At 41.3% G+C, this 24,105-nt stretch overlaps 1 protein-coding gene across 3 annotated transcripts in view; it reads right to left on the reverse strand.

The window, feature by feature from the left end:
• Positions 1-18,056, reverse strand: part of KANSL1 (KAT8 regulatory NSL complex subunit 1) — a 182,886-nt gene extending 164,830 nt beyond the window's left edge. The window contains exons 1-2 of one of the 3 annotated variants that reach the window (XM_045984617.1): positions 18,041-18,056; positions 16,309-16,446 (exon numbers count right to left, since the gene is read on the reverse strand). The gene's annotated coding sequence lies outside the window, so the exon portion shown is untranslated. Of the gene's footprint in view, positions 1-16,308; positions 17,152-17,239; positions 17,435-18,040 lie in introns of those variants that run through there. The other 2 variants (XM_045984616.1, XM_045984615.1) reach the window with 2 other exon arrangements.
• Positions 18,057-24,105: the final 6,049 nt, after the last annotated feature.

Below are 24,105 nucleotides of genomic sequence, written 5' to 3' on the forward strand. Positions count from 1 at the left end.
AGGATCTATGTGTTTACTGACACAAAACTTCTTTGGGAGGGAACTGATAAAATCTTAAGTAATTACAATACTGCTTTCTCACTAATTCTTGGAACAGGGGCACCTGGGTGGCTCAGTCGGTTAAGCATCTGCCTTAACCTCAGGTCATGATCACATCATGATCCCAGGGTCCTGGGATGGAGTCCCTAGTCCCGTGTTGGGCTCCCTACTTAGTGGGGAGTCTGCTTCTTCCTCTGCTCCTCCCCTCACTTGTCCTTTCTCTCTTGTTCTCTCTCAATAACATTTTTAAAAAAGATTAGAACCTACAACATACACATATAACAGAACTTGGTTCTAAATTATAATCAGAAACTGACATACATAATCCATAGGTAACAGAAATACAAAACACACTTAACCAACATTCTGTAGAGTGAGAGAAAAATAAAAATATTTATATGAAAACCTTCACCTTCCTGACTCCTTTCCTTTCTGCCCAGCTCATTCTATTCTAAACACATTTCATTAAAAAACGTGCCTATCAAAAAAAATGTATTATATAGTGACCTAATTTTAGAAAAAAAAAATACAGACTTTAGTTAGATATAATTAAAATTGCTTAAGAAGCAAGTGAGTAATACAAAACATAGAGGTGGACTTTGTAATACTGTACTGAGTGTGAGAGATTAAAAAAAAAGTCAGGAGCTCAACCCAAATTTTTGAAAATGTTTAAATTTTAAATTGCTAACTAGCGTGGGGATGGAAGAGGGGAGAGAAGGGGCAGGTGGAAAAAGGCGAAAGCTTTACTCAAAATAGAAAAACAAAAATGAGGAAAAGCAATAAAAGACCATAAATTGTAGCTGATCGGGAGCACTAAGACACAGGCAAGCAAAACAACAAATAAAGCCTTGCAAGAGGGGCGCCTGAGTGGTGCAGTCAATTGAGGGCCCATTCTTGGTTTCCAGTGGTGTGGTGATCTCAGGGTCATGAGATCAAGTTCCAATTCAGACTCCATGCTGATGCAGAGTCTGCATCTGCCAACCCCCCATGCTACAAATCTTTAAAAACAAAAACCAAACCAAAACCAAACAAAAACCAAAAACCAAAAACAAACAAGAAAACCTTGCAAGAAAATGCAAAGCCACAAAGAGGTGGTTTAAATATATATTTAAAAATATGCCAGGGGCGCCTGCGTGGCTCAATGGGTTAAAGCCTCTGCCTTCGGCTCGGGTCATGATCTCAGGGTCCTGGGATCTAGCCCCGCATCGGGCTCTCTGCTTGGCAGGGAACCTGCTTCCTCCTCTCTCTCTGCCTGCCTCTCTGCCTACTTGTGATTTCTGTCTGTCAAATAAATAAATCTAAAAAAAAAAAAGCCAAATAAATACCAAATGGGTCACTTGATAAATAGGGTATAAACAGTGATAAAAGCAAGATAGCTGATAGCTGATAACTTTAATTTACTTCAATATTTACTGAAAACATGAAGAAGAAAAACCTATTTCTAAATCAAGGCATATAAATCCCTGATAGTCAGTCAAATTCATCATTAAAAAAACCAGATGCTTCTTAACTAATATATCAATGTTAGGTAGTCACAGAATCCCAAAATACTTTTGGGATCCAAAATCCCAAAGCATTTTAAAACAAGGTTGAGTATAAAATTATAAAACTGCCAGACAGAACTTAACTCGCTGTCATATGAGAGGAGTGACCTCCTATCAAGCCCCAAAAGGATGGAATCCGGATCTGTTTCCGTCATCAACATTTATCCAGCCCCCTGCTCAAAGCCTGGCATAGTCAGGCACTCAGTAAATATTTATTGAACAAAAATGAACAGAAACATGCCGTCATTATAACTCCCACGTACTCAAGAGAAGTGCTCTGGCTATAAGCTTTAAATCAGCCAAACTGGCAAATCTCTAATAGAAGATTGGATCAGAAGACATATCAGCATGAATAACCTTCTGAGGAAAAGATATTATGGTTTCTAAAAGAGGAAATCACACCATACCAGTCTACCCAAATTCTCTAAGAAGAAAGTAAGTATGTGAATATGATTTATGTGGGCTTTTATAAAAGTCTTGACAAGATTCTAAGTAAAAGTTTATTTAAAAAAAAAAACAAAAACCTAAGTGACCACAAAATTGAGAATATTTACCAAAGATGGGTTGTAAGTTAGACGGAAAATTATAATGGGTGCCGAGGCACTTCCCCAAATAAAGAAGTATAAGCACAAGACGGATATAGGTAACATTTTGGAAATGCTACACTTAACATTTGAATAAATTATATTAAAAGACATAGAGAAAATTCCCCATTTTGCAGGTGGAGGGATGATCTTCCTGATAATGAAATACAGAAAAATTAGGGAACTGAGAGGTGGAAAGGATTCTTAAATGTATCAAATGAGAAACCTCTGCAAAAAGTAGGGATTCATTTTCAGCTTAGAGAATACTTTGGCATGCATGAAAGTTGTCTAAATACCTAAAAGATCTGTCCAACAGAAGAGAAACTAGAGTTGCTCTACGCAGTTCCTGTGTAGACAAAATTAGGCCCAAAGTGGAAACTGCAGGGAGGCACATTTCAACTCAACATAAGGTCAAGCTTTCTAACTATCAAACCTAACTAAGAAGGTGGTTCTTACCCTGAATTAGCTCTAAGAGCCCAGTGAGCTAGAGAAAGCCAAGATACCCAGACAGGAAAATGGCAGGTATCACAGCTCGGACAAATGGAAAGTAGAGCACCTACAGGAAAAAACCCAAGTTGTACCTAAAGAAATCATGGCTTTCAGTAAAAAAAAAAAAAAAAAAAATTGAATAATTATAGAATGTTCCTCTAAAGAGACTATGATGTTCTGTGCAAAGGCGGGGGATGGAGGGTAGTTGGAAATTCTATTGACGACAACAAGGAAAAAAGACTATAAATAGAACATATTTTCCTATCCTTCTAACAAATCACGGTTTAGCTAATTCTGAAGTAGTTCTGACTGGTTACCATAAATCCAGAAAGGCAAAGCAATGCTGACAAGGATCCAAAGAAATGTAAATAGAATGACCAAGAGGCTGAAGGAGGTTCACAGGAGACTACATTCTAAAATCATCATCTTCAACTGAGAAACATGAAAGCTAATGAGCACTATGATCAAAATCAGAAAATATATCAATATGACAAAAATGCTAATTTACTCACCCCACCTTGGTACAATATATCAAGCTTTTAAACTTGAAAAGGTAGTCTTTTTTTCCACAACAGAAAAAAAGAAATGTGTGGCACCCCAATGTTCATAGCAGCAATGTCCACAATAGCCAAATGATGGAAGGAGCCGAGATGTCCTTCAACAAATGAATAGATAAAGAAGATGTGGTTCAGATGTACAATGGAATATTACTCAGCCATCAGAAAGGATGAATACCCAACATTTGCATCAACATGGATGGAACTGGATCGACATGGAGGGGTTAATGCTAAGTGAAGTAAGTCAAGCAGAGAAAGACAATTATCAAATGGTTTCACTCTTATGTGGAACATAAGGAATAGCACGAAGGACCACGGGGAAAGGAGAGAAAAACTGAATGGGAAGAAATCAGAGAGGGAGACAAACCACAAGAGATTCTGGACTATGGGAAACAAACTGAGGGTTACAAAAGGGAGGAGGGTGGGTGCCCGGATGGCTCAGTCCGTTAAAGAGTCTGCCTTTAGCTCAGGTCATGACCCTAACCCTAACCCTATCCCATATTGGGCTCCCTGCTCAGCGGGGTGTCTGCTTCTCCCTCTACACTTCCCCTCTACTCGTGATCCCTCTCTTTCTCTCTCTCTCAAATAAATTAAAAATCTTAAAAAAAAAAAATAAGCAGGGAGTGATGGGTATTAAGGAGGCCATGTGTCGTGATGAGCACTGGGTTTTAAATGCAACCAATGAATCACTGAACACTACATAAAAAACTAATAATGTACTATATGCTGGCTAACTGAACATAATAAAAAAATAAATTATTATTAAAAAAAAGAAATGTGTGGAATGTGTTATCACCAAGAGGTGTTTAGGGTGCAGAATACTGAAGGGGTGCATAAATTTATGTATATTAAGTGCATTCTGGGGTCCTACAGGATAGAAGAGGTATCTTAGGTGGGGCCCTAAATTTCTGGGGTTAACAGCTTTTAAGGTAACAAAGTCTTCAAAACATCCCTTGGTGACAGAACTGGCTGATGACCCTTGTGTAATAGGCTCAGTGAGGTTTGTTGCTATAGTTCCTTTCATTCTTTTATTTATGTATTCGTGTTTTTATATTTTTTCTTTATCTTTTATACATTTAGAATCCTTATATAGCTCTATATCCTGATTTTTTTCATTTATCAAAGAGTCAACATTCTAAGACATTAAAAGTTCCTCAAAAATACTATTTTATGGCTGTATAATCATCCATCCTTAAATAATGCCATAATGTTCCTATTTTTTTAAGATCTTATTTTTATATAATCTCTACACCCAACATGGGGCTAAAACTTACAACCCCAAGATCAAGAATCTAATACTCTACTGACCGAGCCAGCCAGGCACCCCATAATGTATCCATTAATCTCACTGCTTATTTAAGTTTATTCTGAATTCTCACTAGTACAGATAATGCTATGATAAATATCTTTGTTCACAAATCTTTCTATAGCTCTCTATTTTTCTCTCCTAAGGTATAGTCCTAGAAGTGGAAAAAACTAAGTTAAAGGGCATCTTTAGGTTTTTCAATGTAAGTTGCCAGAATACGATCAGAAAAACTGGGCCCAATGTACACTTCAGCTAGTAATTGTGGAAACTGCCCCCTTAACTACCTTAGACAGCACAATTCAAGTGCCAATTTGATAAGTTAAAATAAAAATACTATCTAGGGGCACCTGGCTGGATCAGTTGGTAGTACTTAAGACTCTTGGTCTTGGGGTCATGAGTTCAAACCCCATATTAGGGGTAGTTTACTCAAAAAATTAGAAAATTTTTAAAAAGAGTATATCATTTTAGGGGCGCCTGGGTGGCTCAGTGGGTTAAAGCCTCTGCCTTCGGCCTGGGTCATGGTCCCAGGGTCCTGGGATCGAGCCCCGCATCGGGCTCTCTGCTCAGCAGGGAGCCTGCTTCCTCCTCTCTCTCTCTCTCTCTCTCTGCCTGCTTGTAATCTCTGCCTATCAAATAAATAAATAAAATCTTAAAAAAAAAAAGAGTATATCGTTTTAATCTGCACTCCTGATTACTTATCAAAATAAAAATGCTCCTCATATGCTTGTATTTCTTCCTTGAAAACTCTGATTATTTCTCTGTCAGTAAGGCTTTTCTTTACTTTTCTCTTTTTTTAAAGTTTTTTTTATTCAAATTCAATTAGCTAACATTTAGTAAGTACCTTATTAGTTGTAGATGTAGTGTCATATGAAAACCAGTTGAGATGTAATCACGTATCAGTGGCTTCAGCTCCCCCTGCTGGCCAAAAGTTACTATCTGATTAAGACCTAGATAAAAATAAACCACACTCTATGATTACATTTGACCCTTGAATAAGGGTTTGAAGTGTGCTAAGCCACTTACACAAAGATTTTCTTCAATGAGTATATTGGAAAAACTTTTGGAAGATTTACAACAATTGAAAAAAAACTGGCAGATGAACCATATAGTCTATAAATATCAAAAAAATTAAGAAAATGTTAGGTAAATCATGAATGCATAAAATGTTATGTAGATACTTGTATATCACTACCATATAACATATACAAATTTATAAATATTAAAATTTATTAAAAACTTATATACACAAACAGACTGTACATTATCTTTTCACTTTTTTTTTAAGATTTTATTTATTTATTTGAGAGAGAGAGAGCAAAAATGGGAGAGAGAGAGAGGAGAGCATGAGAGGGGTGCGGTCAGAGGGAGAAGCAGGCTCCCCACCGAGCAGGGAGCCCGATGTGGGACTCAATCCTGGGACTCCGGGATCATGACCTGAGCCAAAGGCGACTGCTTAACCAACTGAGTTACCCAGGTGCCCATCTTTTCACTTTTGATGTCTAGTGTTAGTAATATATATAACATCTACAGCAATTTGTATCATAAAAGACAACATTGATGTAGATATTGATAGACACATGATTCATTTATAAACTGACAGCATCTATACAGTACAGTCCTGTAAATGTATTTTATCTTCCTTATGATTTTCTTAATAACATTCTTTTCTCTAGTTTACCTTATTGTAAGCATACATTTTGAAATACATGTAACATAGAAAATACATGTTAATCAACTGTTCATGTTATCAATAAGGCTTCTGGTTAACAGTAGGCTATCAGCAGTTAAGTTGTGGGTGAGTCGAAAGTTAAACGTAGATTTTCAAGTGCACGGGGTTGGCATTCCGCTGCACTGTTCAAGAGTCAACTGTATAAGCTTGTCCATATTCGGCCTTGTTGCTTAAAACACAACTTATATACAACGATAAAAGGTAATACAGTATGTGTCTAAACTCAACAGAACAGTGATGAGAAAGGAAGGGACATCTGATCACCAGTAAAGCATTCAAAAATTATTATCAGTTTACTGCCAAATATACTACCTGGTTGGAACATCATAAGCTAAATACTATTCACTTCCCTATGCTTTATTCTAATAATGTGAAAACATTCTAATTACCAGGTGATACTGGGTTGTCAGCAAATTGGCTTCTTTTTCAAAAGCAAAACTAAGAAAACAAGAACACCCATGCCCTTCATCATTCAATGGGAATTTATAAAAACAAACCAAAGGGGCGCCTGGGTGGCTCAGCGGGTTAAATCCTCTGCCTTCGGCTCAGGTCATGATCCCAGGGTCCTGGGATCGAGCCCCGCATCGGGCTCTCTGCTTGGCTGGGAGCCTGCTTCCTCCTCTCTCTCTCTCTGCCTGCCTCTCTGCCTACTTGTAATCTCTATCTGTCAAATAAATAAATCTTAAAAAAAAAACAAAAACAAAAACAAAAACTTCCTTGTAATCCTTATTCCAAGCTACACAGCTGCTCACACTGAAGAGGTTGAGTCCTAGGGTTCCAAAGGGGAAGGCCAGGACTGGTGAATAGTTGTAACTAACTCAGCTTTTCCACTCACACCCTCCTAAAGACGTACTCCACAGACTGAGCAATGTAGTCCTTAGACCACTCGTTCAGGGGCACCTGGGTGGCTCAGTGGGTGGAAGCCTCTGCCTTAGGCTGCGGTCATGATCCCAGAGTCCTGGGTCCTGGACCAGGTCCAGAGCATCAGGCTCTCTGCTCAGCGGGGAGCCTGCTTCCCTTCCTCTCTCTCTGCCTGCCTGTGATCTGTCTGTCAAATAAATAAATAAAATCTTTAAAAAAAAAAACACTCATTCAACGCACATTCACTCAGTGCCATCACATGGCAAGCGATGATAAAAGACAAGACATGGACTGCCACTCTCAAAGGACTTGGAGACTAGCTGGGGGAGAAGTAAAGCTGCAATCCCCATACAACAGAAGTGCCAGGTGCGAGCACACACACCCAGAAACAGTGAGTACATGGCACACTCTCGGTATCAGCTACTACTGCTATTACTCTAGGCGTGGATGCCATTTTAAACAGAAGCAAGCGCTCATGTGAAGGCCCAGGGGCAAAGAAGCAAGAAGCAATCAGGTGCACAGCAGCAACTGCAAGCAGGTCAGCGCCGTCGAGGGCAGGGGGCTCGGGAAGGAGAGAGAAGGTCTGGCAGGGGCCAGCCAGTTCACCAAGGCCTGGATGCTTTTGAATTCAAGAATTCAAGAGCATTTGAATTCTACCCCGAGATTTTTACAAGGATCACTATGGCAGCAACTTGTAAGACAGAAAGCAGACAAGGAGAAGATCAGAAGGTGACGGACCTCATGTGGGCAACGGGTGGCAAAGGTCTGAACTCAGGAGAGAGAAGTAGAGGTAACTAAGGAAACATTACGGGTTAGGATCTCAAGAACATGGTGACCACTGGGCCAGAACAAGGAATCCTGACTTGAGTGACTGGGTGGGTGAATGGACCACTCACAGGGACATGAAGATGGGAAGAGGCTGGACTTGGGGGAATAGCTGACTAGGTCATTTTGAAACAAACATGGGACAACCAAGTGGAGATGTCCAGGAGGCAACAGTATGCATGGGATCAGAGCTTAGACCATGGGGAGCTGGAAAAAACACAGATACAAATCATCAGTATATGGATGGAGACTGAGACACAAACTTCTGTAAGATGCCTCCCACCCCGCCCCAGGAAATGCAGAGGTTGAGAGGAGAGAGGGCCAAGGTACGGCAAACAGTGATATAAAAGGGAAAAAAGTCTGCAAAGAAAACACAAAGAGCAGCCAGACAAGACAATGATGACAGATAGAGTCTGCACTCCCATTGTTTGTACCTGACTATGCCAAACACCTTTCCATGCACTTTTCACATATTAGCTCATTTCCTCCTCACCAGAGTCCTTTCCCCCATTTTTTAGAGGCAGTAACTGAGGCAGAGAGATGCTAAAATTATTTTCCCAACGGCACACAGTAGGTGGCAAGGCCGAAATGTGAACCTAGGATTCTGGATCTGGAATCTATGCTCTATGAGCACCCTTCTTCTCAGCAATGAAGACAAGAGGCCAGGAGGGACCAAAGCCACCACAGCCAGGGGGAACAGTCCACAGTGCTAAACACTATGAGAAGGGCTCAGAAGATGTGGGCAAAAAGGGATCCTCTAAATGTGGCAACAGGGATGAATCTGTAAGGATACACATAGGTAGAAGCTACCAGAGGACCAACAAGTGGTTGTAATGTAGGGATTCTGTATTCTTTTTTTTTTTTTTTTTTTTAAATATTTTATTTATTTGACAGAGAGAAATCACAGCTAAGCAGAGAGGCAGGCAGAGAGAGAGGAGGAAGCAGGCTCCCTGCAGAGCAGAAAGCCCGATGCGGGGCTCGATCCCAGGACTCCGGGATCATGACCTGAGCCGAAGGCAGAGGCTTTAACCCACTGAGCCACCCAGGCGCCCCGGGATTCTGTATTCTTAAAAAGTGAAAGAGACTTCAGTGTATTTATAAGCTGAAGCACAAGAGCCAACAGGGAATAGGAGGTAGAAAATTGGTTGGGAAAAGAGACAACTGACATCCAGAGGTCCCTACAAGGAGGAAGAAAATAGCTCAAGAGGCCAGGGGGGCTGCCTAACATGGAAAGAGGCAAGACAGATACAGGGATGTGCCCAAGAGGTCTTCCTTCCTGACAGGCTTTGCGTGCTCTCTGACCCAAGAAGCAAAGTCCCTGGGGGAAAGGCTTTATAAGCAAGGCAGCTGTTTAACTTCCAACGAAGTCCCCACAGTAAAATGCTTTTAGAATTATAATGTTAATTAAATTTTTTATTTGATTCCTTTACCCCGTTTTCACTCTCATCTAGCTGTCTCACTTACCAATTATGATCAGGTTGCTAACGTTTTGTAAGATGATTTTTAAAGAAGAAAAAAATCCAGCAAAAACTTAAATCACTAGACTGTTCAGAATAAAAAGATAATTTTTAAAAAAATATTTTTCTCAGGGCGCCTGGGTGGCTCAGTCAGTTAAGCAGCTGCCTTGGGCTTGGGTCAGGATCTCAGGGTCCAGGGATTGAGCCCCGCATCAGGCTCCCTGCCCAGCAGAGAGCGTGCTTCTCCCTCTCCCTCCACCTGCTGCTCTGACTACTTGTGCTCTCTCTCTCTCTCAATCTGTCAAATAAATAAATACGATCTTTAAAAAAAAATTTTTTTTTCTCAATTTCTTCAAATCAAGTAGCTGCATATATTTTCGGAGCTTCCAGAATTACTATGGCCACTCCCTTTATCCTCTGGAGCAAACCGGCCAACAAAGCCCAGTGCTGCTCTTCTACCCTCTACCTGACTTCTCTCCCCAGTGCCAGCCCCTACCTCTGGTGCTCTGCCTTGGCCTGTCAAGCACTCTCTGGCCTAGCTGAATAGCCCTTCCTCCCACAGTCCAAACAATGACCCAACACTGTGAACTCCTTCTCGTCAGGGTAGAGAGCTAGGAGAAGGAATTTAGGAACTGACCTCTGGTGACAACTCACAAAGCAATTTCATAACACGTATTTATCTAAAAACAGTCCCAGACCACGGCAAAAATCTGATGAAAGCAACGGACCCTTCCTCTCCATAAAATGCACACAAATAAAACCATATCATTTTGTATCAGACTGACTGAAAATGCTCACTCTTCATGTATTTTATCCATAGAAAAGTCCCTCCAGTCATCACTAAAGATCTATTTACTTTTCCGTGGCAAATAATTTATATAAGCTTAGTTTGCTGGTATTCTAGCCTACTCCAGAAAGCAAGCATGACAATAGAGGGGAGAGCTGCTGGAGGCTGGAACGAAGACAGTAACTTCATGACACAGGGTAGGAGATCACGCAAGTAGATGATAACAGACAAAAGAATATTAAGAATAACCCAAGAGTGGGGCGCCTCACTGGCTCAGATGAGCAATGTGGCTCCTGATCGCAGGGTCCTAAGTTTGAACCCCACATTGGGTGTAGAGATTACTTAAAATAGGTAAATAAAATTAAAAAAAAAAAAAAAAAAGAACAAGCCAAGAGTATAGAACACATACATACTAGTCCATTTAAAGAATATATTTTATGGTCTCCAAAGGCACATTATAGTTCAGCCCAGTACAGTATTTACTGGGCATAGTGAGGATCTTCAATAATTTTGGATTATTATTAAAAGATAAAAATTTTGGGGCGCCTGGGTGGCTCAGTGGATTAAGCCGCTGCCTTCAGCTCAGGTCATGATCTCAGGGTCCTGGGATCGAGCCCCGCATTGGGCTCTCTGCTCCGCAGGGAGCCTGCTTCCTCCTCTCTCTCTGCCTGCCTCTCTGCCTACTTGTGATCTCTCTCTGTCAAATAAATAAATAAAATCTTTAAAAAAAAAAAAAAAGATAAAAATTTTGTGCAGGATGCTTTCTTTAAGGCGACAGAGAACTATGTAATGCCTTTAGAAAAACTTTCACCTAAATACTAACTGTTTAAGTCTTAACACTAGAAGTTTCAGGACAAGGAAACTACTAGACAAAGGTACATATAGGCCAGTGGTGAAAGGTAAGGCGTAAAACAAAACAGAAAGGTCAGCAGCAGCTGGATCATCAAGAGTAGATACGCTATATTAAAAAGTTTGAACTTTACCCTAATGGCACATAGGAAGGGAATGGAAGCAGAGGGCTGACCAAATTAGTCAGGCCACAGGAGGAAATTCCTCAAGGTCTTGCTATTTCTGGGGGTGACCCATACTGTCTACCCCGAAAATGACAATTTGAAACCAAATTGTTAGAGGATAACCATGCCTGCTTCTTCAAATATGGCATCTGATTGCATAGAAAACACACAGGGAAGGGGGGTGTTAATTCCTCATTGGATAGCCTTAGCTCCCAAACCCCTAGAAACAGACACCTGAGCATAATTCTTACAGATTAAAGAAATCCCAAAGTTCTACCAATTTCCACAAAGGATGAGACATAGAGAACAAGACTATAATCCTGACCTTAATTTTTCAAGTTGGAATTTTACAAATACCTTAAAAAAAAAAAAAAAAGAATCTAACCTTGTAAAGTTTTGATTTTATATAAATCTAAAATTTCAATGGCAACAAAAATCTATCCATAATAAAGATAAATCCAGGGGTCCCTGGGTGGCTCAGTCAGTGAAGCGTCTGCCTTCCGCTCAGGTCATGATCCCAGGGTCCTGGGATGGAGCCCCGCCCACATCGGGTTCCCTGCTTGATGAGAAGCCTGCTTCTGCCTCTGCCTGCTGCTCCCCCTGCTTGTGCGCACGCTCTCTCACGCGTGCGCTCTCTCTCTCTCTCTCTCTGTGTCAAATAAATAAATAAAACCTTTAAAAAAAAAAAAAGATAAATCCATTAGAAGCCTAAAGAAATAATCTATTTCTTTAAATCATGTTACTAATTTGCACCAAAATTTTCATTTCCTACATACAGGTGTTGAGGGTCCCCATATTGAGCAACAAGGCTACTGGATGTTGTTATGGGTTGAACTGTATCCCCAAAAAGATTTGGACTCCTAATGCCCAGTAGAGCAAAAACGGTCTTTACAGAAGTAATCAAGTTAAAATGAGGTCACTGGGGTGGGTCCTAATCCAGTATGGCTGTTGTCCTTTTTAAAAAGGAGATATTTTAAGCACAAAGACATGCACACAGGGTGAACTCTATATTAAAGACTGAAGTCATGTGGCCATGGGCCACGGGAACTACCAGAAGCTGGAAGAGAGGACTGAGCAGTTCCTGCCCTAGCACCTTCAGAGGAAGCATGTCCCTGCCCTCAGACTTCTAGCCTCCAGGACTGTGACACAACCATTTCTGTTGTGTAAGCCACTCACTCTGTGGCACTTTGTTACGGGAGCCCTGGCAAACAGATGTCAGGAAGAGAATTAGCAGCCCGTGTTTACTGAGCACATATGAAGTGTCAGTCGAAGCATTTTGCAGCAACAAACTCATTTAGTTCTTCAGAAGTCCACCCAGGGATCTAGATACTAGCATCATGCCCTTTTTATATATGAGGACACCAAAGTTCTAAGAGGTCAAGGAATTTGCCCAAGATCAGCCAGAGCCCTCACTCTTACCACCAGGCTATAAGGAATTATTATTAATGGCAATGATTGTAATAACTGTAGTAGTTCACTAAGCCAGATATGATGTCCCTTACAGCTGTAATATAGGCAACAATCCTGTGAACTAAATGTTAATATTCTTTCCAATACAAAGGAGAACTCTGAATCTCAGAGAGTTTAAGAAAGTGCCCAAGATCACACAACCAAGAACATGACAGTGTATCTAACTGCCAACATGAGAGTAAACAATGAAAATCTTTTTACTAAAACTTAAAGAACAAGTTAAAATTTTAAATGCCTGACCACCTAATTCAATCCTAGAAATCCACATCTATAAGTTCAAAATTCTTTACGATCTCAGGAGAACGTGTATCCTAGGTGAGAGTACCCTTTGTGTATGTATCCCTTCAGCCACTGTTCAAGGGCTCTCTGCTCTTTCAGTGGCAGCCCTGGCTATTTCTCTGACTTCCAGACACTGGAGGAGAAGAGATGTTAAGGACCGAAATACTGTTTTTTAAGGGTTTTTAAAATTTTGTGTTAAATTTTTAAATTCTGATACAAATGTCACACAGTATAAAATAATATAATACAGAAAGAAGACTCCTTCCTACCCTGTCCTCGACACACCTAGTTCCTAGACTTAACAGGTGACCAATGTCACCATTTTATTTTTTTTTACCACTTATGTGTTTATATCAAATTAACTGATGTCACATATTCATTGCAAGGGAGAAAGTGGAGAACATCAGGGGTGTTTCTACTTACATTTCCATTTTCAAGGCAATCCATGCATTGGTTTTAATAAAATTTTTTTTTAATTTTTAAAATTTTTCTATAAACATATAATGTATCATTTTGTTTATTCCTCTGAAGTGTTTTTTTAAATGCATATACACCAAGCCAATATGAATTTTCTTTATTCCTTTCCGCCACCCTCCCCCAAAACATAAAGGGTAACATACCACATACACTATTCTATATCTTCCTTTTACTTTATCACCTAACTACGTATCTTGGAGACCCTTCCATATCATATTGAATTATACTGTAATTCTGTCCTTTTGTCAAGATACTTTTTTACTCTCCTTCCATCATAGTTCAGTCCAGCACACAAGGCAACCAGCAATTCGTAAAGCTACCTGAGAGAAGCGACGGTGGCTCCATAGCACGTCCCAGAGCCCATGTATCCCTTCTCTACTACCTCAACTTCTCTTCACTCTTGTCTCCAGGTTGCCCATTTCTCCTCCTCCTCCTTGTTCCTCTTCCATCTCACCCATGCCCCAACCCTGACAACTGAACCTAGGGACATCAAACGTTATCCACAGTGTTTAGTCATGGCCAGCAATGACAAAGCTGTAGATCCCTGACATACAGAAGACGGGTAAGTAATCTCCAAGGGAATTCGTAATTGATAAGAGTGCCTTAAATGGAGGAGTATTTGTTTGGAGTATTTGTTTGGAGTTAATTATCTTTCCTTTGGTACTCTGGTTTGCGAAAAGGGTACGTGATGGCGCTATTTTCCATACGCATGGAAACAAGCACATACTCAGGTCTAACATGTAAGTGAAGCCTGACAGAACTAGAGTTCATTCTGAATAAGAGAATGAGAAACAAAGAATAAGAGCTATAAAAAATGAGCACTTTGGCTCCAAAATATACATTTTCATTAGCCTTTTTTTTAAATTTAAAAATAAGCACCTGTAATCTGAAAATACATCTAAGAAACATTTTAAGGATATTCACAATGAAAAAGAGAATAAAGTTCTCTCTCCCTTTTTAATTTTCCATCCTTATATTCAATGCCATCCTCTTCCTCCCAAAAGGTGCCCTTTTCCTCCCAAAAGGTCTCCAACACAAGTTTCAAGGTATTTTTTTTTTTAAGGTAATAAAAGGAATAGGAAAATGTCAGCAAATTAAAAATTTGTTTAGGCTCAGAAGAGGTCTCCCACTGATCAAAGGCTTGGTAGGGAACATAAATTTAAGGAAGCCACATAACTAAATTCTTAAGTAGGTAACGCATCGTATGGAACAGTGACTTCCATTCTGTTTTCCTGCCAAGCCAGAGGCTTTTCGTACAACTTCAGGGATTACTGTGAAACCCTATCGTAATATCCCAGATTCAGAGATTTAGAGTTAAAATCTTAAACATCATATACATGTTAAATAACATGGCTCTTTGTACCTAATACATTTGTTAAAACTAAGGTGACTAAAAAATAGTATCTGATATATTGGGCTCAATTTTCTCAGGTTTCTAGAGAACTCGGACCCATTCGTACCCCCTTGCCTACTTCTTAAAGATAAGAGGGGCCACCAGATCCTGGGATTAAACACCTGGTACCAGGGCGCCTGGGTGGCTCAGTCAGTTAAGCGGCTGCCTTCAGCTCAGGTCATAATCCCAGGGTCCTGGGATTGAGTCCCACATCGGGCTCCCTGCTCAGCAGAGAGCCTGCTTCTCCCTCTGCCTCTGCCTGCCGCTATGCCTACTTGTGCTCTCTATCTCTCTGTCAAACAAATAAATAAAATCTTTTAAAAATAAATAAATAAATAAATAAAAATGAAAAATAAAAAATAAAAAAACACCTGGTACCAAAGACAGATACTCTTAAACAAGGTCCTTCAATTCTTATACGGTCAGGACTTCTGGCTGGATTCCCCATGCAACCCCTCCAACTCTACAAGCAGAATGGCTAGAAATTGTGTCACTTTGGATTCCTTTATACTGACATAAGCACTCCTTATCTAACAACAGCAGCTGAAACATAAATGAAGATGAGAATTCAGTCTACATTTACCTGAAGATTTCCCACAGTCCTATTTTTAAGTTACCCAGACTGCGTGTATTCTCGATTTATGCATTTTACTAACTTGGAATTCCACAGGACAGACTACCTCACAGATACACTAGTCTCTAGCTCCAAAGGAAGGCAACCTGTGCCCTCCTAGTAAAGCTTTACCCTCTGTTTAGTCCTAATGGAAAGTCCTCTGGCCACCTCTGTACAAGAAACTGGAAGGAAACAACAGACAGGAGAACCATCATATCAATGAAGGCTTTTTCATCTAAAGATCAGCTGTCCACACTGCCCAAAAAGTTTATCGTATGAGATGAAACACAGCACAAAATGCTACCTGTTGAGAAAAATACTGTAAATTCAAGTGCAAAGGACTAGGGGGCAGCAGGAGGACTCTCCCGACAGAGTTGTATACAGAAACCAACAGGTCTTAGAATGTTCTGATCTACTATAGGAAGTCTCAAGTAAACACACGGTTAATGACACATCTTTTGTAACACATGAATCAGCTACAGATTTGCAAGAGTGGGACACACCCTAGTACCTATGACTTTAAAGCACCTGCTTGAAAGTGGACCTGGATGTCTGATTGCCAAGCCATCCTACTGAGACTGAAACAGAATTTTATAACTACGTGGGTTCTCATCATTTAAAGTTAAAAGTAAACACATCATTATAATGGAAGTTAATTGAAGAACTTCACTAATACTTTAACACCAATAATCAAGAACAGGAGCAATGCAGAGTAAGGAGTAACCAATCAGTCCTGGAAGCAAACAGAATAGTACCTTTGGAGGGGAAAGGAGTGTCAGGTAAGAGGGTTGAAGAACTGCAAATTCAAGGGCTCAAATATTCTCAATTCCAAAGAAAAAAATAAAATAAAATGAGAACTTGAATTTTAAAAATAATACATCCTACCTTGAGAGGCATCCAAGTAGCATTCATAGTGTCAGAAGAGTTCAGACAATACCCAGAAATGAGCAATAAGGGAATCTTAGTAATCCCTCAGTCACCAAGTATGAGCAGGTAGGAAAATTTTTGGTCTCAAGAAGGTATCTGAAAGAGAGGACTTTCAATTAGACTGAAAGCTAATCAAGGATAACCAAATAGTTTAAGCTACTGGGACAGAAATTCGAAGTACTATTTGCATCACCATCCTAACAAGAGGTACAGATCTCAGTCCCCTTAGAAAAGGGCAAATCTGTCTATGTATATCTCCATATATATGTAGAAACATATTTTACATAAAATGTGGATTAGATGTCTAACACGTGTTTTAGATAATATAGAATTGCTTATCAAATCATCAGAAAACCAAAATCCCAAACAAAAAAATAAATGACTATTCAGGGTACTTCAAAAACACTATTGAAACTGATCTGTTAATTGACCATCTAAAAAGACCCTTGCCACATTTAATTTTACTTAATAAAAAAACTCTCTGATCATTCTGATTGTCCTAAATTTTATTAAATTTAAGTTTCAGAATCCATTCTACATGAAAAAGAAAATCTATTCTTGTTTGATACCCTACAAGCAAATAAAAGACCCTCCTTTCCTAAAGATATTTAAAAGCAGACCAAACAACTTAATTTTGAGTTTGGGAGGGAGGTATGTTTGCGTGGAGGAAGGAGGATCGATTAAATGATCTCCTGTAGGATCCTTGTTCAAGTCCTAGGCCAGAATGAAAATTCCAGCTTAACCAGTTACTGCTTCGCTTAAAATGGAGGCTTGCCCGAGTAGAGACAAAAATAACAGCAGTCCCCCCCCCGCCCGCACCGTAAAATAAATTTTGAAAAACCAAAGACTACAATGCCCTCGTTTTTCAGAAAAATTAAAAAATAAAAACCTCTGGACTGGGTTTGTTCTTGCTATGCGCTTGTCACTTCTGCTTCGAAGACTTGGCATCACTTTCCTTGCCGCTCATCGGATTTTTTGGGGGGTTGGGGGGTCCAAGGGGGGAGGAGTTTGACCCTTGACCTAAGTCTCAGGAGGTTTAATATCCCCTCCATGATCCCCATCGCAAAAGCCAAGGAGAGAAGAGAAAGGGGAGAGCCCGAGTTCCCACCCCTCCCCCCGCCTTGGACCCTAGTCCCAAACCTACCCCTCGCTCCTTCCTGCTGTGGGGCGACTCCCTCTGCCCCATCCCCATTGTTAGGACGGGGGCGAGTGGGGGAGTGGGCTCAGGGCAGGGCGCCTGCGGCCGTTGCCCCGGCTTGCTTCAGGAGGGGCGGCCCGCGGGATGCCGCTTCCCTTCCTCCCCGCGTCGGTCCGTCCCACCTCGGCTCGGCCTGGCGCCCTGGGCTCTGCTCTGCGCCCCCGGCCCCGGGCCCGGCCCCGGCCCGCCCCCGGGCCGCCAGGCCCCCCGGCCCTTCGGCCCGCAGCCCTCGGCCCAGGCCTTCTGGTGGGCGCCGGGCGGGGGTCCCGGTGCCCCACACACGCGTCCCCGCTCCCCCAGCCCAGCCGCTTCCAGGGCCCTCGGCGGCGCCCGCTCCCCGGGCCCTTCGGCCCCCAGCCTCCCCGCCGGGCCACCCCCTCAGGCTCCCGCAGTCGGGGCCGCCTCCCCTTCCCCACCATCATCACCACCGACTCGTGCCCCCACCCCCCCGGGCACCAGTGCCAACGGCGGCTCCCCCGGCCCCGGACCTACCTGCACCGCTCAACCAAGCCTAGAAGTGGGGGCGGGGAATCTTCCGCCCTCCTCTGTCTCCCATTGGCCCTTCCGGGGCACATCGTGAGTGCCATTGGCTGACAGAGGATGTCCGTCAGAGCGCTGGGGCGGGACAGGGGGGGGGGGGCAGAAGGATGCTGGTGCCTCGGCGTCTCAGTCTCTGTGTATCTCGCTGTCTCTGTCTCTGTCTCGGCTCTTGGAAACGAGAGGCATTTGGACAAGACGAAGGGAATGGGGCCCCAGGCGAAAGAAATAGAAAGAGGAACCCCGTCAGAGCTTCCCACCAATCTACCACTCAAAGCCCCCCTACCTAAGTGCCCTGTAGATCCTCTTCTCCATCACCCCCAACCCCGGCCCCTCACCCCTGTAGGTTCCTCATCCAGGAAGCGACGTGATGAAAACTCTAGGCCGGAAGGCCACAGGGGGAGATTTTATGTATGTACATAAAATATACACATACCCATACTTATATATAAAGTCAAACATACATGATGATGAAGGCCTGGAGAGGAAAGGGCACTCATCTTACTGACAGGGAAGGACTTGAGATAAAGCCAAAAATAAGAAAGAATAAAAAATCACTCTAAGAGCTAGTAACAGTGCTTTCCTCCTGGGAGGGGAACTGAGTGCCTAGGAGGACAGAGGGGAGGAAGACTTGCGTTCCCCCGCACAACCTTTTGTATCTTTTGAATTTTGTACCATTCTCTAAGATTCCAGTTTTTTTTTTAATTAATTGATTTATACTTTTAAATAATTACAAGGCCACAAAACCAGAGAAACAGACAAGAAGATCATCCAGGCAAATTGGGACAAAATGCAGATGTGGGGAGGAATCTCAGTTTTTAATTCGTTCCTTGCAGATATCAGGGATAAAAGCAAGTGGACGTGTCCCAGAGGCAGCCAAGGTTATGGAATTGGGGAAAGAGTGGGCAATCTGGACTAGGGGAGATTTCCACTTCTCTATGCAATATGGTGGTGGATAAACTCCCCATAGAAGTGTACAAACACAACCACAGTCAGAGTCAATGAAAGAAATAGAAACATGGTGAGTAGTATAAGAAAACAATACATGTTGAAGAGGCATGAAAATTAAGGGAGGGAGGATACCTGGAAAAAATAGACTAATAAAACCATGAGAGCCTCACAGTCCTTGGAGTTCCCCCCAGGAACCCTCTTTAGGCTCATTCGAGAAGAAAGCAAGCCAAGAAAATACCAGTAAGGCAGAGTTCTTAACGTTTTCCATGGACACTTGGCATTCTGGTGAAGCATATGGACCCCTTCTCAGAATATTTTAACTGCATTAAGAAACATACCTACGGGGGCGCCTGGGTGGCTCAGTGGGTTAAAGCCTCTGCCTTCCACTCAGGTCATGATTCCAGGGTCCTGGGGTTGAGCCCCACATCGGGCTCTCTGCTCCGCGGGGAGCCTGCTTCCTCCTCTCTCTCTGCCTGCCTCTCTGCCTACTTGTGATCTCTGTCTGTCAAATAAACAAATAAAATCTAAAAAAACATTGTTTAAAAAAAAAGAAACATACCTACAAATTCAAAGGAAATTCAAAGGAATTATATCAAAACACAATTTTGGGGGTGCCTGGGTGGCTCAGTGGGTTAAAGCCTCTGCCTTTCACTTGGGTCATGATCCCAGGGTCCTGGGATCAGCCCCACTTCCGGCTCTCTGCTTGGTGGGGAGCCTGCTTCCCTCTCTCTCTCTGCCTGCCTCTCTGCCTACTTGTGATCTCTGTCAAATAAATAAATTAAATCTTAAAAAAAAAAACCCACAATTTTCAAAATATTTTATAAGTGTGATATAGTAATAGATGTGCTTTACATCAATGTATTGAATAATAAGATCCAACGGCAGGCCTAATCACCATAATTTTGAGGCAGTAGATGAGCATAATAATATTTCAAGATACTTGCAACAACTGTCATATAACAGGAAAATATCCGTGATTTCTATTAGTGACAAGATCACAGTTAACGCTAGTACTAGTTGGTTTATTTCTCCACTTGGAACTGATGATAATGTTAATTTTCATTAGACCTTAGCACAAATAAAGGCACATTACTTTTCCTGATCTAAGTTCATGAATTTCCTAATCTGAGGATCACAGGTTTAAAAAACTGTACCCTAGGGCACCTGGGTGGCCCAGTCGGTGAAGCATTTCCCTTCATATGAGGTCATGAACTCAGGATCCAGCAGCATCAGGCTCCACGCTCAGCAAGGTGTCTGCTTGAGGTCCTTCCTGACGCCCCACCCCGACCCCTGACCCTTCTCATGCACACGCGCACTCTCTCTCTCTCTCTCTAAAATAAATAAATAAATAAATTTTTAAAATCTGAAAAGAAAAATCTGTATCAGCTAAGAAAAAATGTTCTCTCTGAATTGATTAATTTTGTTTAAACCAGCCCTAGAAAACATCTTCAATTCAGCTCCTTATTTCATGTATCTGCAAAATGGGGGAAAAAATAGTACTTATTTCCTAGGGTTTTAAATTAGTCAATACATATAATGGATGTAAAATAATACCTGACTTGGCTAAACACTCATTTTTAAAAAGATTTTATTTATTTGACAGAGAGAGATCACAAGTAGGCAGAGAGGCAGGCAGAGAGAGAAGGGGGAAGCAGGCTTCCTGCTGAGCAGAGAGCCCGATGCGGGGCTCTATCCCAGGACCCTGAGATCATAACCTGAGCTGAAGGCAGAGGCTTAACCCACTGAGCCACCCAGGCACCCCTAAACGCTCAATTTTTAGCTACTGCTATTATTATTATATCTGGCATCGTGTAATCCAGGTTATTCCGTGAAAACTGGTGGTATGATTATTGTATTAATGACATATATAATAGCAAATGAAAAGCAAAAGGGGTTAACCCAGAACACTCGTTTTCCATTTAATGCCTCAAAATTAGAAGACTCCACTTCCACCAGCTATATTTTCGTTCCTCTAGTGGGAAAAAACATCAGTGCCTCTTCAAGCAGATTTTAACTTCAGAAAAATACTTTAGCTACTCATATTACAAAAGGGCTAATTTCCATAATTCTATATCTAAAGACTTCCTACCAATCAGTAAAGACCAACAATCCTGGTACACTGCTAGTGAGAATGTAAACTAGCACGCCACTTTGGAAGACAGATATAATCTAAGAAAATTTAAGATAGGCATACGCTATTCCAGCAGTCCCTCTACTAGATATATGTTATAAGGAAATGCAGAATTTTAAGGGTTAGAATTGCTGTACGAGGCTATTCATAGCAGCATTACTCCTCAATGCCCCAGACTAGAAACATTCCAAATGCCTACCAAGCATAAAATGGTTAAAATGTGGTATTTTTGTACAATGAAAACTGATAGCAATGGTTATATTCAACAACATGAATAAATTCTTACAAAGGTAATATTGAATACACACAAAAAAGCAAAAATACCAAAAAATATATATATAGTGTAATTCCATTTATATAAAGTTCAGAAGCAGGCAAAACTAAACCGTATTGTTGAGAGATGTATATGCAGGTGGTAAAATTCTAACGTAAAGGAAGTGAACACAATAAAAGTCAGGAGAGCTAGTAGGGGGCAGAAGGAGTTTTGTTTAATTGGGAGTGGGGTTGTTCTCAGGGGCTGGCAATGTTCTACTTTTCGATCAGGTAACGGGTACACAAGTGTTTGCTCTATAACTATTTGTCAAAATGCACCAAGAAAGTTTTATATATTCTTCTGTGTGTATGTTACAGTTCACAATGATAATATTTTTTAGAACATCTCTTTAGAAAAATCGACAAAGAATATGACAGAAATTCCACAAAGCAGAAAATAGTAAATAAAGGCTCTTAAACTAAAGATGTTCAATTTCTTTAAAAAACATGCATTTGAAGCTCCACTATGTTCATCTAGCTGGTCATGAAGACGAACATTTGCTAGCACTTTGTGTTGGCAGTAGAGGAGAAAATAGCTATTTTCATACATCACTGGAGAAAATAAAAGTTGTTCCAAAATTTACAGAGGGCAATTAGGCAATAGCCATCAAAATTATTTTTTTTAAAGATTTTATTTATTTACTTGGCAGACCAGAGATCAGAAGTCGGCAGATGGGAGGCAGAGAGAGAGGCAGAGAGAGAGGAGGGAAGCAGGCTCCCTGCTGAACAGAGAGCCCGATGTGGGGCTGGATCCCAGGACCCTGGGATCATGACCTGAGCTGAAGGCAGAGGCTTTAACCCACTGAGCCACCCAGGTACCCAGCCATCAAAATTATTAATGCAAATACCGTTTAATTTGGCAATCCTATCTCTGGACACGTATTCATTTATTCCCCAAATAGTTATTGAGTACCTGCTATATAACAGCCGCTGCTTTATGCTCTAGAACTTAGTTTACTGACATCGTCTCTGAAAAGTCTGGAAACATTGGGCTGTTTATTTCATTCTCATCATGAAGTGGTTCTTGAGGAAGAAGGCTTGACTCTCAACCAGAGAACATACTTCCGATTAGATCAGAGCACCTTAAATAAAACGAAAAAAGTATAACAAATTTTTTCCCTACTTTCAAATTTTTAGACAATCTATATAAACATAGTTATCGGTTTGTTTGTTTTTAACTATTTCTAATAACCAAAGATGAGGAAAATAAAAGTTAAGTGCCCGTCATTATAGGACTGGTTAAATAAATTATGATTTGAACCCTGCTCTGTCACCACGGTGAGCAGGCTTCATTTGCATGTTACTTGTGCAAGCGTACAGGGTCCCACATTCAGAACGACCCCCCCCAATACACACACACACACACATACATTTCACTGCTGCCCTTTTGAAACTCTTAACAATTTTACTTTTGGACTTGGTTTTTGTATGTGAAGTCTGATGCAGCATGAAGCAAATGCGTGAGTGGAGGACAAGAGCACAACGAGGTGTCACGGTTCCTTGCCACCCCATTCACGAATAGCATCAGTGATGCCCCATGAACACAGAATTCTGGAGTGCCCGTGATGCACAGGAGCTCAGCCAAACTCAGAGTGAGTGCAAGATAAGCCTGTTACATGGATGACTGAATAAGCCCTGAGAAGCCATACTTTCCATTCAAACTAGAACTTGCTTCAAACCCGGAAAGAAGACATAGTCTAAAAAACATGGAAAACCAAGGACCCATATCCTATCTTTTCTTACTCATGTTACTTCTCCGTATGAACCCATCGCTCATGTTAAAGATGATGACACAGGGGCACCTGGATGGCTCAGTGGGTTAAAGCTTCTGCCTTTGGCTCAGGTCATAATCCCAGGGTCCCGGGATTGAGCTCTGCATCGGGATCTCTGCTCAGCAGGGAGCCTGCTTCCTCCTATCTCTCTGCCTGCTTCTCTGCCTACTTGTGATCTCTGTCAAATGAATAAATAAAATCTTAAAAAAAAAAAAAAGATGACACAGAAGGAAAAGGCAGACAAGTCAACCCAGAGTTCCTTACCCTGTCAGTCCTTCCTTCCTCATCAGTAAGTGGAAAGTGAAGTGTTGGTAGGATGTGCGTGTATCAAAAAGAGAAATCGAAATGTTTGAGTTACTTTATCCAGAGTCCCCACAGTCCTGGTAAGAACAAAATACGTGTGCAAGTACAAGCTACGAATACAAATTATATAATGTCAGTGGTTCAACATAGGAATTAAATGTCTTTAAAGATGGCATCGCACAATATAAAGACAGATGGTAAAATTCATACTAATGATTTAAATTTTTAATTGTTCTTTACTTAGATGACATCTCAAATGAAAAACACTGTCAGTCAAGACAGAGACGATGAAAGAAAACAAGACTTCATACATTTTAGTACCTTTAATGGTATCTCTTTCCTGCTTTTTGAATAAAAGTGTCCACATTTTCATTTTGCATTGGGTTCCTAAAATTAGGTAGCTGGTCCTGTCCATTGCTTACTGATTGGGTGACTTTGGGTTCAGGTCACAATCCCAGGGTCCTGGGATCCAGCCCCACATCAGGCTCCCTGCTCAGTGGGGAGCCTGCTTCTCTCCCTCTCCCTCTGCTGCTCCCCATGCTTGTGCTCTC

This window comes from Meles meles, chromosome 18, assembly GCF_922984935.1.
Source record: "Meles meles chromosome 18, mMelMel3.1 paternal haplotype, whole genome shotgun sequence".
NCBI lineage: Eukaryota > Metazoa > Chordata > Mammalia > Carnivora > Mustelidae > Meles > Meles meles.